Raw genomic sequence first — 10206 nt, 5'->3', positions numbered from 1 at the left:
CACGATTGGGCGTACATGTCACATGACCAGAAATGACCTGGCCAATCAGAGACGCGGAAACACTCTTCGGCTGCCCAAAGTATTCAGGCGTTTGGGGGGCTAGCTCTTTTTAATATAAATGTCATAGATTGTTTTATTTAGATTTCATAGATTTCTATGCATTTCAGGAGTTTGGGGGGCTGGCTCCCCAAAATAATTAAATAACATAACCCTAACCCAAAAAAAAATCTCGCGCGTGCTTCGTGCACGCTCGATGACTGTCCCTTATTTCTATTAGTGATGAAATAGAACTTGTTTGCAAAGTGTCAGTCTCATATTCATTGTCAATGGAGGCTGTATAGGCCTACTGATAAAACCTGAGGTCATCTATGAATAGTATTATTGTATTTATTTGGTCATTTGAGGGAAGACAAAACTGTTGAAAAGGAATCTTGTAAAAGGGTTTTCAACAGCATGCATGCTAATATTACATACTGTAGGTATGTGATCATACATTCTAATCACCATTCTCTGTGTTTATCCAGAGCACCTTGCAATGCCATAAATGCACACGAGTGAGAAGCAAACCAATAACCTTGCCAGTGTTAGTGCCAGGCTCTCATGCACTATATAACTTATTTTCACAGATTAGTTCCTGCCATAAAATGCACAACAATAGCATGTTATCAGTTCAACGCACCATATTTATTGATAAAAGGACAAGCTAATGACAAAAAGGAGGTACGTTTGGAAGGTTGTTGGGGAAGGTTATGTTGACAAACTACATGTATTTCAGAATAAGTACATCTCTCATCAAAAACAAATAAAACAAGTTTTGAATAAATGTGCGGGTTATCTGCAATGATTTTAGTTATCCACGATAATGTCCATTGTCCATTATCATGCGTTTCGAGATCCATCATCTTTATTTCTATTTCCAGCGATTGAAGAGCCACGTCCAGGGCGCCCTCGCCCGCCTCTTCTGCTGCCTGCTCTGCTGTTTCCTCTGCTACTTCCCCTGCTGCCTCCTCTCCTTCCACCTCCAGACAAGCTTCTCCTCGTCCTAACTGTTTCCTGTATGGAAATGAGGCGAGGGAAGAAAGAATCCAGAAGTAGTCAATGAGGGACAATTCAGGACAAGAGGAATTTGTGAAGTGAATTTGAGCATTAATAAGTATGTTTCTCCTATTCCAGTTGATAATTTAGTTAACTGCTGTCCCAAATTGGCAGAGAGAGAGAGAGAGACAAGACAAGAGAGAAGGTATTTATTCATTTTCATGAATGTACACTAAATTGTCAAAGACCATATCAATGACATAAAATATGAATTCTGAAATTGAAGGGTAGTCTGTTTTAATTTACTGACAACCTTTGTAACTTTTGTGCTCTGTCTGAAACATTAGGCTACTTCTTCAGGTCTGAATGGGCTTACCAGTGAAGCTTCTCCTGTTGCCAGGTCACATCTCATTTCAAAGGCAGTGATGTCGCTGACCTCCTCAGTAGAGTGGGCAATCTTCATGTTGCACAGCATCAGTTTCTGAAGAGATAAATATAATTGTTTATTTAGAATACAGAACGTATGAACACATTTTATATTGTGACTGAACTACAGTATAGCAAAACTATATAACGAATCACTTAATTGTCATAGTTATTGCTTTACAACTGTCACAGTTCCTACCTGGCTTCTCTCTCTCTCTCTCTCTCTCTCTCTCTCTCTCTCTCTCTCTCTCTCTCTCTCTCTCTCTCTCTCTCTCTCTCTCTCTCTCTCTCTCTCTCTCTCTCTCTCTCTCTGACGTCTGTGGGCCAATTACGTCAGTGATATAACCCCGCCCCAGATGTCATGAGGCTGCCAGATCGTAACTTCGTATTTCCCAGTTAGTCGTGTTATTCTGCTCTCTCGTATTATTCTCTAGTCCATTGTTCTTCGACTGTGTCTAACCCTTGTTGTCCTCCTTCCCCGCAGTCCTACCTGGCTCTTCACCCTCTTCTCTGGCTCTCGATAAGACGTGCTCTGACCCCTGCCTGCCTTACAACTCTCCTTGCCTTTTCCCGGAATGTATGAGGACCTGCACCCATTTTGATCCCTGCCTGGCTGACTACTTTGTACCTGTTTTGACCCCTGCCTGACTGACTAACCTGTACCCGTGTATCGACTCCTGCCTGTCTGACTCTCCTGTCCCACGCACGCCCCTGGACTGTAAGAGTGCTTCCCCCGTGTATCGACCTCTGCCTGAATACCTGACTACTCTTTTCTAATTAAATATACCCGTACTGGGTTTGAACTATACCTGTCTACCATTTCTCTCTGCATATTGGGTTCAATACCCTGTGACCTGACAACTGGAAACAAAAATGCAATATATGTATCCATTTCTGGACATTTTCTCTGGATAACTATCACCCACTTCAGAATGATCTCAAGGTTGAAACATGATATACTATATCACGACTTCCAATCCACCACCAAAAACAAAAAGGTACTGTAAATATGGAGATATGTTTTATTCTGTTTGTTGATTAACTGAGCTCTTGATACAAGGACTAACATATAGGTACCAGGTAGTATGAGTATTTAATTGTATTTGCTGGTTTGTTTAGATTACATTTACATTGGTCATTTTTGTAAACGCCTAAAGGAGCAATAGATTTTGGGCAGAAGTTAGAAATATTTTCAAATCCTAAAACTGAATTTGACAACACCCTTCCCAATCAGAATGCATCACTATGCCTCCAAAGCCACTCCCCAGTAGGATAGCTAGCAGCAACCTTTGTGTATGCGCTGGATGTCCCGATCCGATCACGCGATCGGGATAGGGGGCCGATCACATGATTTTCAGAAGATCGGGATTGGGGGGGGGGGGGGGGGGGGGGGGTAATCGGGAGTAAACATTTTATTTTATTCAACAAACATGACCATGTTCATGTCTTAAACTCATACTGAGGCCTTAGTTTTGGTTTTAAATTACATATCATTCATTTATTTATTGTCACACAGAGCAGAAGAATTTGCCAAAACAAACGCATTTCCTTTGATTTACACCGTCGCACGATAGTGACGTATGCCGAAAATAGCAGACCTACAAGCTCGCAACACCGCCGGCAGGTTATGTCCACCTGATGACTCGGAGCAGCTATGACAAAATGTCAGAAGTTTGGAAGCATTTTAAAATTGAAACCGAAGCCAGTCCAATAGCCAGTTGCAATGTTTGCAAGGCGGATTTTCCGTGTGGAGGAAAGAAGAGCTGCGTTCAACACGACCAATCTAATACGCCACCTGAGAAACAGCCACGTTATGTGACTAGAGCGAGCAAATTAATGGGGGAGGCGGCTGGTGCTTTGCCAAACAGCTGTATTGATTGCAATGCCTCGCTTGAATGAAGTTAACGTTCACCTGGATAATGTCAACATTCGCTTTGTGAGGATTATCGTCGGCGTTTCAGACCAAAATGGAGCAAATCATTATGTAAGTCGAACACTGTGAATGTATACTAATGTGCAAACAGATTGAAACTTTGAATATTTCTCGTATGAAGCACATTCTCAGGGTGAATGTAATGTGAGCCACCGCGCTCGAGGGGCTATTGAGGCAACAGAGGGGCTTGTCTCGCTTCGCCAGTTTCTGACAAAAATGCGTCAAAACGGTTACTAATGTGAAAGATCGGTATCGGCAGATACTCAAAATCACATGATCGGGATCGGATCGGGAGCAAAAAAATGCGATCAGGACATCCCTACGCATAACTGTTATACGCATAACAAGTGCACATGTCACTAGATGGTTTGATAGACAGCTTGCCTGTTCCAATCATTTGACTTGGTTGTTCATTTGATTGGATGTCGCTGTTTTAGCTCCTGCCCCTTATGACAGACTTTTTAAATTTCAGTCTCAAATGTCTTATTTTTTCTAGTACTATCAATTATTGATATAGAGATACAATAAGACATTTAAAATGCTGTCAAAAATCATCAGCCGCCTATTGATCCTTTAAGTAAAGCTGTAAAATATACCCCACATTTACATATATTGTTAAGATGTACGGCTTTACTGGTGTACTTACCCCATTTTCCTTCAGAGGGCACAGCTTGCTTTGTTCTTGTGACTCTTGAGAGTCAACAGAGAGGTCGCAATCTGTCTCCCTGGCAGGAAATGTCAGGCTTCTGATGGACACAGTAGAAAGATCTACATCCTCAGGGTACAACTGAATTTGAGACGGAATGAAAACAAAAAGTAATTTCAGTGACGCCTCACCTATTGGACTATCATTTTCTGACTTCATGTATATTATACTCTTTTATACTATTTTACTTCACTTCATTCAACTGACAAAAGTATCTTGTGTTAAGAGAGAGTGTGAAGTCCTCCATTATACTCACAGCTTCAACCTTGACTCCATTCAGAAGTGGTTGGTAGTTGTCCAGTGGAAGTTTAATGTTTGAAATGACGTCTCCATAGTCGGGTTCAGCTGGTGTCTGAGCCCCGGCTGGCAGAGCGACTGCAACAACCAGGAAGAACAATGTCACATGAGTCTTCATTTTCATCGTCTGTGTTCAGCACTGATGGCCTGCAGTCTTTTATAGCCTGCTCTTGTTGAAATTCCGGTGTTGAGCAAGGTCAGGTTTTCGGGGAAATCGGTGCTCCTAAGGTGGGCCCCATTTAATGTATATCAAAGAGTCAGCTATTTCAGCGTGAATTCCATGCATTCTTTTAGTAGTAAAAGTAAAAGAGTAGCTAAAGAAATATTCAAGTACTTAGTTACTTTCCAACATAATCATTAAGATTTTGTGTTTCTTTGTTTTATTTATTTATTTTCGTCATTGCATTTGAATTGAAATTTATTTTATTCACACACACAAACACACACACACACACACACACACACACACACACACACACACACACACACACACACACACACACACACACACGATACAATATATCATCATGGTGAGAATATCATCATCAAAATTGTGTGCGTGTGCCAGGTCTTCCAAGAAGCTATTTAAAGCTTTTGGAGGGAGCCTGATCACAAACAGAGGCAAACAAAACATACTAACTTGTTCCTGTTTGCGGACGACTCAGCCCTGCTGGTCTCTGACAAGAACAAGTTACAGGTTGAAAAAGCCCTCAGCTCGGAACTAGGCAAAATCTGCATATGGCTCGCCGACAACAAACTATCATTACACATGGGCAAAACAGAGTCCATTCTCTTCGGTTCAAATAACAAACTCAGCAAGACCGACGGCTTCTCGGTTACAGTGGGTGACAATATTATCACAAGGAAAGATGAAATTACCTACCTGGGTTCCATCCTAGAGGCTAATCTTTCCTGTGACAAAATGGCATCCAATGTAATAAAAAAAGTCAACCAACGAACGCGTTTCTTGTACCGGATCTCCTCTCTGGTAAACAAGAATACCCTGAAGACTCTAGCAGGAGCACTCATTCAAGGGTACTACGACTATGCTTGCACCTCATGGTACCAAAGCACCCCAAAGGCACTAAAAAACAAATTACAAACATCTCAAAACAAGCTAGTCAGACTACTACTTGACCTGACTCCTAGAACCCACCTCACCCCTGCCCACTTTGACAACCTAGGATGGCTTAGAGTAGACGACAGAGTACAGAAACTTGCAATGGGCCTGGTCTACAAGATACACTACGCGACCAAGGTACCCATGTACATGTCAAAATACTTCCCAAAGGTCAGTGAATACCACGATCACAACACCAGAGGGAGCTCCACAAATCATGTAAAACCCAGATTCGGCTCAAACAAGGGACTAAACACGTTTCGCAATTATGCCACATCAATGTGGAACGCCCTACCTAAAGCTGTAAAGGAATGTGAATCACTACCCACTTTCAAAAACACTCTCAAAAAACACCTACGTGAGACTGCAATTCGAAACTGGCCCCTACAAATGTCCTAACCTAGTTGTACAGTAAATGACCAAGTAAGGCTTTGTCAGTATTCCAATGACAGTGTAAAATGTGTGTGTGTCCCCTACCCAACCCCCCCACCCCCCCCCCCCCCACCTCCAATGTACAGCCCTCACCCAACCCACCCAACCCCACCCCACCCATCCAACCTCCTCCAATGTACAGTTTCTACACCAAATGTATATACACTCCTTTTCTGGACACTTTTGTATCACAAACAGTACTGTATTTGCAAATCTGATATGTCATAAATGTATAGATGTAGCAGTACTGTCTATCTGTATGTCATGTATGTCATATATGTTATGATGAATTGAAAATGGGGGACCCTGATGTAAACAAGACGAAAGTCTTTCTCTGGTCTGCATCCCCTTAACAATTGTATGTATTGAGCTGTACTGTACTGTACCCATTCTGCAATCTGTTAATAAACTTTTCAATCAATCAATCAAACAACATGCATAGGCTTACACACCTACCTAATTACATACATACAACATATATACATAAATACATCCCCCCCTTTCCAAAGAAAACAACTGAGTGCTCCTTTTGACTGGCCCTTTCCATGTAATAACTAACTAAGTCCACGTTTGCGGATGGATGGTGCCTCTGTAATCATATCAACAAAGCTATATCAGCTGTGACCGGACAAGTCCAGAATTAATGGGTTTTCCTGACAGATATTGCATTTTTTTTAACATCAACAAAAGACTGCAATAGAAGTAATTTACAGAAATTGTAATTAACATAATTATTTTCCATGGTTAAAAATCATAAAAGTAAAAACACAAAATCTATAATGACAGTAGCCTACGGTATGTACTATCTATCATAGCTAATGGATGCTTCTATTACAATGTTTAGTATTATGATACATATGTATGTTGACATATATACATGTTAAATCATAAATAGGCTATCAATTTATATTGCAAGACTTCTGTACGCTATCATAGTGGACAAACTGGTTGCCACACTGATGTGCTGGTCAGTTTCTGCAAGTTCTGCCTTGCCCAACAGGGGGAAAACACAGGCCAATGAGCCTACTGTACAGCATTCAAAACATGTGTTGCAATGACGGCCAACCCAGTGAGAATCATTTCCCACGCAATGTTTGGACATGTTTCAACAATTACACAATTTAACTTCTGCTGTGATTCAGCAGGATTTCTTTGATGAGGGGTGCCATTGATCGGTAGACAACTAAACTTATGTATTTTATTTAACTTCTGGTAATACATTTTTGTTTTAGAGTTGCATGGATGTCTGCTTTAATATATTCTTCATACATTATTCCTATTTGTGAACATACACCACTCTTTCCCAAAACTATAAATCAAAGAAAGAACCCTCCAATCTGTGATGTAGAATCTGGGGCTGCTCCATAGATAATGATAAGGCTCTGACTTTACGAGGCCGTACAATATTTGAGCTCTTACTACCAAATAAGGTTAATATTCTAGCATTACTGCAACGTCTGAACCGGAATTAAACCTCACACAAATATTTTTTGGCCTCATAAAGTCAGAGCCCCATTCATTGTCTATGGAGCAGCCCCAGATTTTACACCCCAGTTTGGAGGGTTCAAAGAGGGTTCTCTCTGATTTATAGCTTTCAGGGAGAGTGGCGCGTGTTCACAAATACTGACTAAACTATCCTGCGGCACAGGAAGAATGTGCAAATTCTTTAAATGGGTGGCATTCTCCTTTAACACAAAGATACAACCCAATGAGTGGTCGCTGATGTGGTGTTTGAATCGCGTGTTGCTTATTAACAGCGGAACAGTGCAAAAATGCTTCCGCTTTCGTCACCGCACGCCACTACGGTAATGCGCCTTTCTTTTCACGCCCGCTTAGACAAATGCATATGGCATTTCCGCGTACATTGCAACGAATCACTTGGAACCTCGGCTGTCTTTAACTATGAGTGAACACAACGCAACATTGTAACGTTAGCGAACCTCGGCTGTCTTTAACTATGAGTGAACACAACGCAACATTGTAACGTTAACGTGTACTTTACTATGGAATATAGTATATTATCGCGACGCGTCGTCAGACTAAACAGTGTTGTGAACACAACACATTGTAACGTTAACGTGTACTTCGCGACGCGTCGTCAGACTAAACAGTGTTGTGAACACAACACATTGTAACGTTAACGTGTACTTTACTATGGAATATCAGAAGAAACTAACCTCGGCTGTCTTTAACTATGAATGAACACAACACTGTTTAGATAATAAAGTACTCAACCTCTACTTGTCTACTGTGTGACTGAACACAACACTCTAACTAACTTACCATGTTTAGATAATGAAGTACTCAACCTCTACTGTATTTAATTATGAGTGAACACAACACTCTAACTTACCATCTTTAGATAATGAAGTACTCAACCTCTACTGTATTTAACTATGAGTGAACACAGCACTCTAACTTACCATCTTTAGATAATAAAGTACTCAACCTCTACTGTCTTTAACTATGAGTGAACACAACACTCTAACTTACCATCTTTAGATAATGAAGTACTCAACCTCTACTGTATTTAACTATGAGTGAACACAACACTCTAACTTACCATCTTTAGATAATGAAGTATTCAACCTCTACTGTATTTAACTATGACTGAACACAACACTCTAACTAACTTACCATGTTTAGATAATGAAGTACTCAACCTCTACTGTATTTAACTATGAGTGAACACAACACTCTAACTTACCATCTTTAGATAATGAAGTACTCAACCTCTACTGTATTTAACTATGAGTGAACACAGCACTCTAACTTACCATCTTTAGATAATAAAGTACTCAACCTCTACTGTCTTTAACTATGAGTGAACACAACACTCTAACTTACCATCTTTAGATAATGAAGTACGCAACCTCTACTGTATTTAACTATGAGTGAACACAGCACTCTAACTTACCATCTTTAGATAATAAAGTATAACCTCTACTGTCTTTAACTATGAAGGAATTACAACCTTTATTTAATGGTTAATATTTTGATAAAAGGTAATTTACTATATTTGTAGTAGTGCTCAATCAATCAATCAATCATGTACCTCGGCGCAGCTGAATAACAGTAGGAGTGATCGCCTGCTGCGTCCATCACGTGTATGGTGATTAACCAAAGCGTGATTAAATTGAACCAAAGCGTGTTAATATGTGTCGAACCAAGCAGGGATCTCATGCGCATGCGCGCGCGAGCACGCCGGTGCACGCACCTGGGCGAAGGAAAAGGGAAGGCGCATTACCGTAGTGGCGTGCGGTGTCGAATGCGGAAGCATTTTTGCACTGTTCCGCTGTTAATAAGCAACACGCGTTTGAATCAGCCAGACACAAGCAGCAAACAACAGCATCTTCACACAGCAGAAACACACATTAGGCCTAATAACACTATATGTGTTCAGTTGGTTCATACTTTTTATGCCCAGTAGGTCAAAAGTAGACTAATCTGTAAACGTCATATCATGCCATTTTGATTAATCAAATTATTTTGACTGAATCATTTACATAACAAGAAAACTATGACTAAAACATTTGATGTAAAGTACGTTATTGGGATTGTATACAGATTGTTACTACTGTATGCTAGTAACATGGAGGTTTGGTTTTAGTCAGGCCTTGGGAAAGTGATATGCTTTCTTTTCTTTTTAAATGTGAAATCCCCAAAGATTTCTAATGAGAGAAAAAAGGCAATGCACATCTTGAATCCAACGTAGGTAGGCTACTACAGTGAGGACTACTGTGGGGGAAGATTTCTTTCACACTAGCACTGTCAAATTAATTATGGTGTCTGAGCTGCAAACATGATAGGGACCGTCACCTAACCTTATTCTGAAGATGGCTGAGCGGTTGTGTGAAAGACCATCGTGGGTCAGATATAAATATTTTTTTATGTTATAGGCCTATGTTGTTGTTATGTGATATGTTGTACTTTTCAGACATTCTGTGAACACTGTGAAGGGGGTGAAACATGTATTGTGGCAGATATCACCCCCCCCTCTCATGGATATGTGAAGGACGGGAGATATTATTGCCACGGAAGGAGTAGAAACAATTAGGTAGCTGATTAGTAGTGATAGAACGCATCATTAGTTCACCCACATCTCACGTGCACACACCCCAGACACACACACTACAAATACATAGTCAGAGGTAAGTTGAGTGGAGGTGAGGTTGGAGTTGTGACATTGAGAGAGAGATTGGTTTATTCTGAGTTTTGTAAGGTGAGAGGTAGGAAGAGGAGAGGAGAAAGCGAGAA

The 10206-nt window shown here is 40.7% G+C and overlaps 1 long non-coding RNA gene across 1 annotated transcript; it reads right to left on the bottom strand.

Annotated features, from left to right (window-relative positions):
* Positions 1 to 668: 668 nt before the first annotated feature.
* Positions 669 to 4513, bottom strand: LOC311239069. The gene is made up of 4 exons (XR_014620415.1): positions 4357 to 4513; positions 4041 to 4181; positions 1412 to 1516; positions 669 to 1053 (listed from the first exon to the last, which is right to left on the bottom strand). It is a non-coding gene; the product is annotated as an uncharacterized lncRNA (long non-coding RNA).
* Between the last annotated feature and the right edge of the window lie 5693 nt (positions 4514 to 10206).

Source organism: Notolepis coatsorum (genome assembly GCF_963971535.1).
Source record: "Notolepis coatsorum genome assembly, chromosome: 13".
Classification (NCBI taxonomy): Eukaryota; Metazoa; Chordata; class Actinopteri; order Aulopiformes; family Paralepididae; genus Notolepis; species Notolepis coatsorum.
The sequence above is the reverse complement of the archived record's forward strand: the minus strand, read 5'-3'. Positions and strand labels throughout refer to the sequence as shown.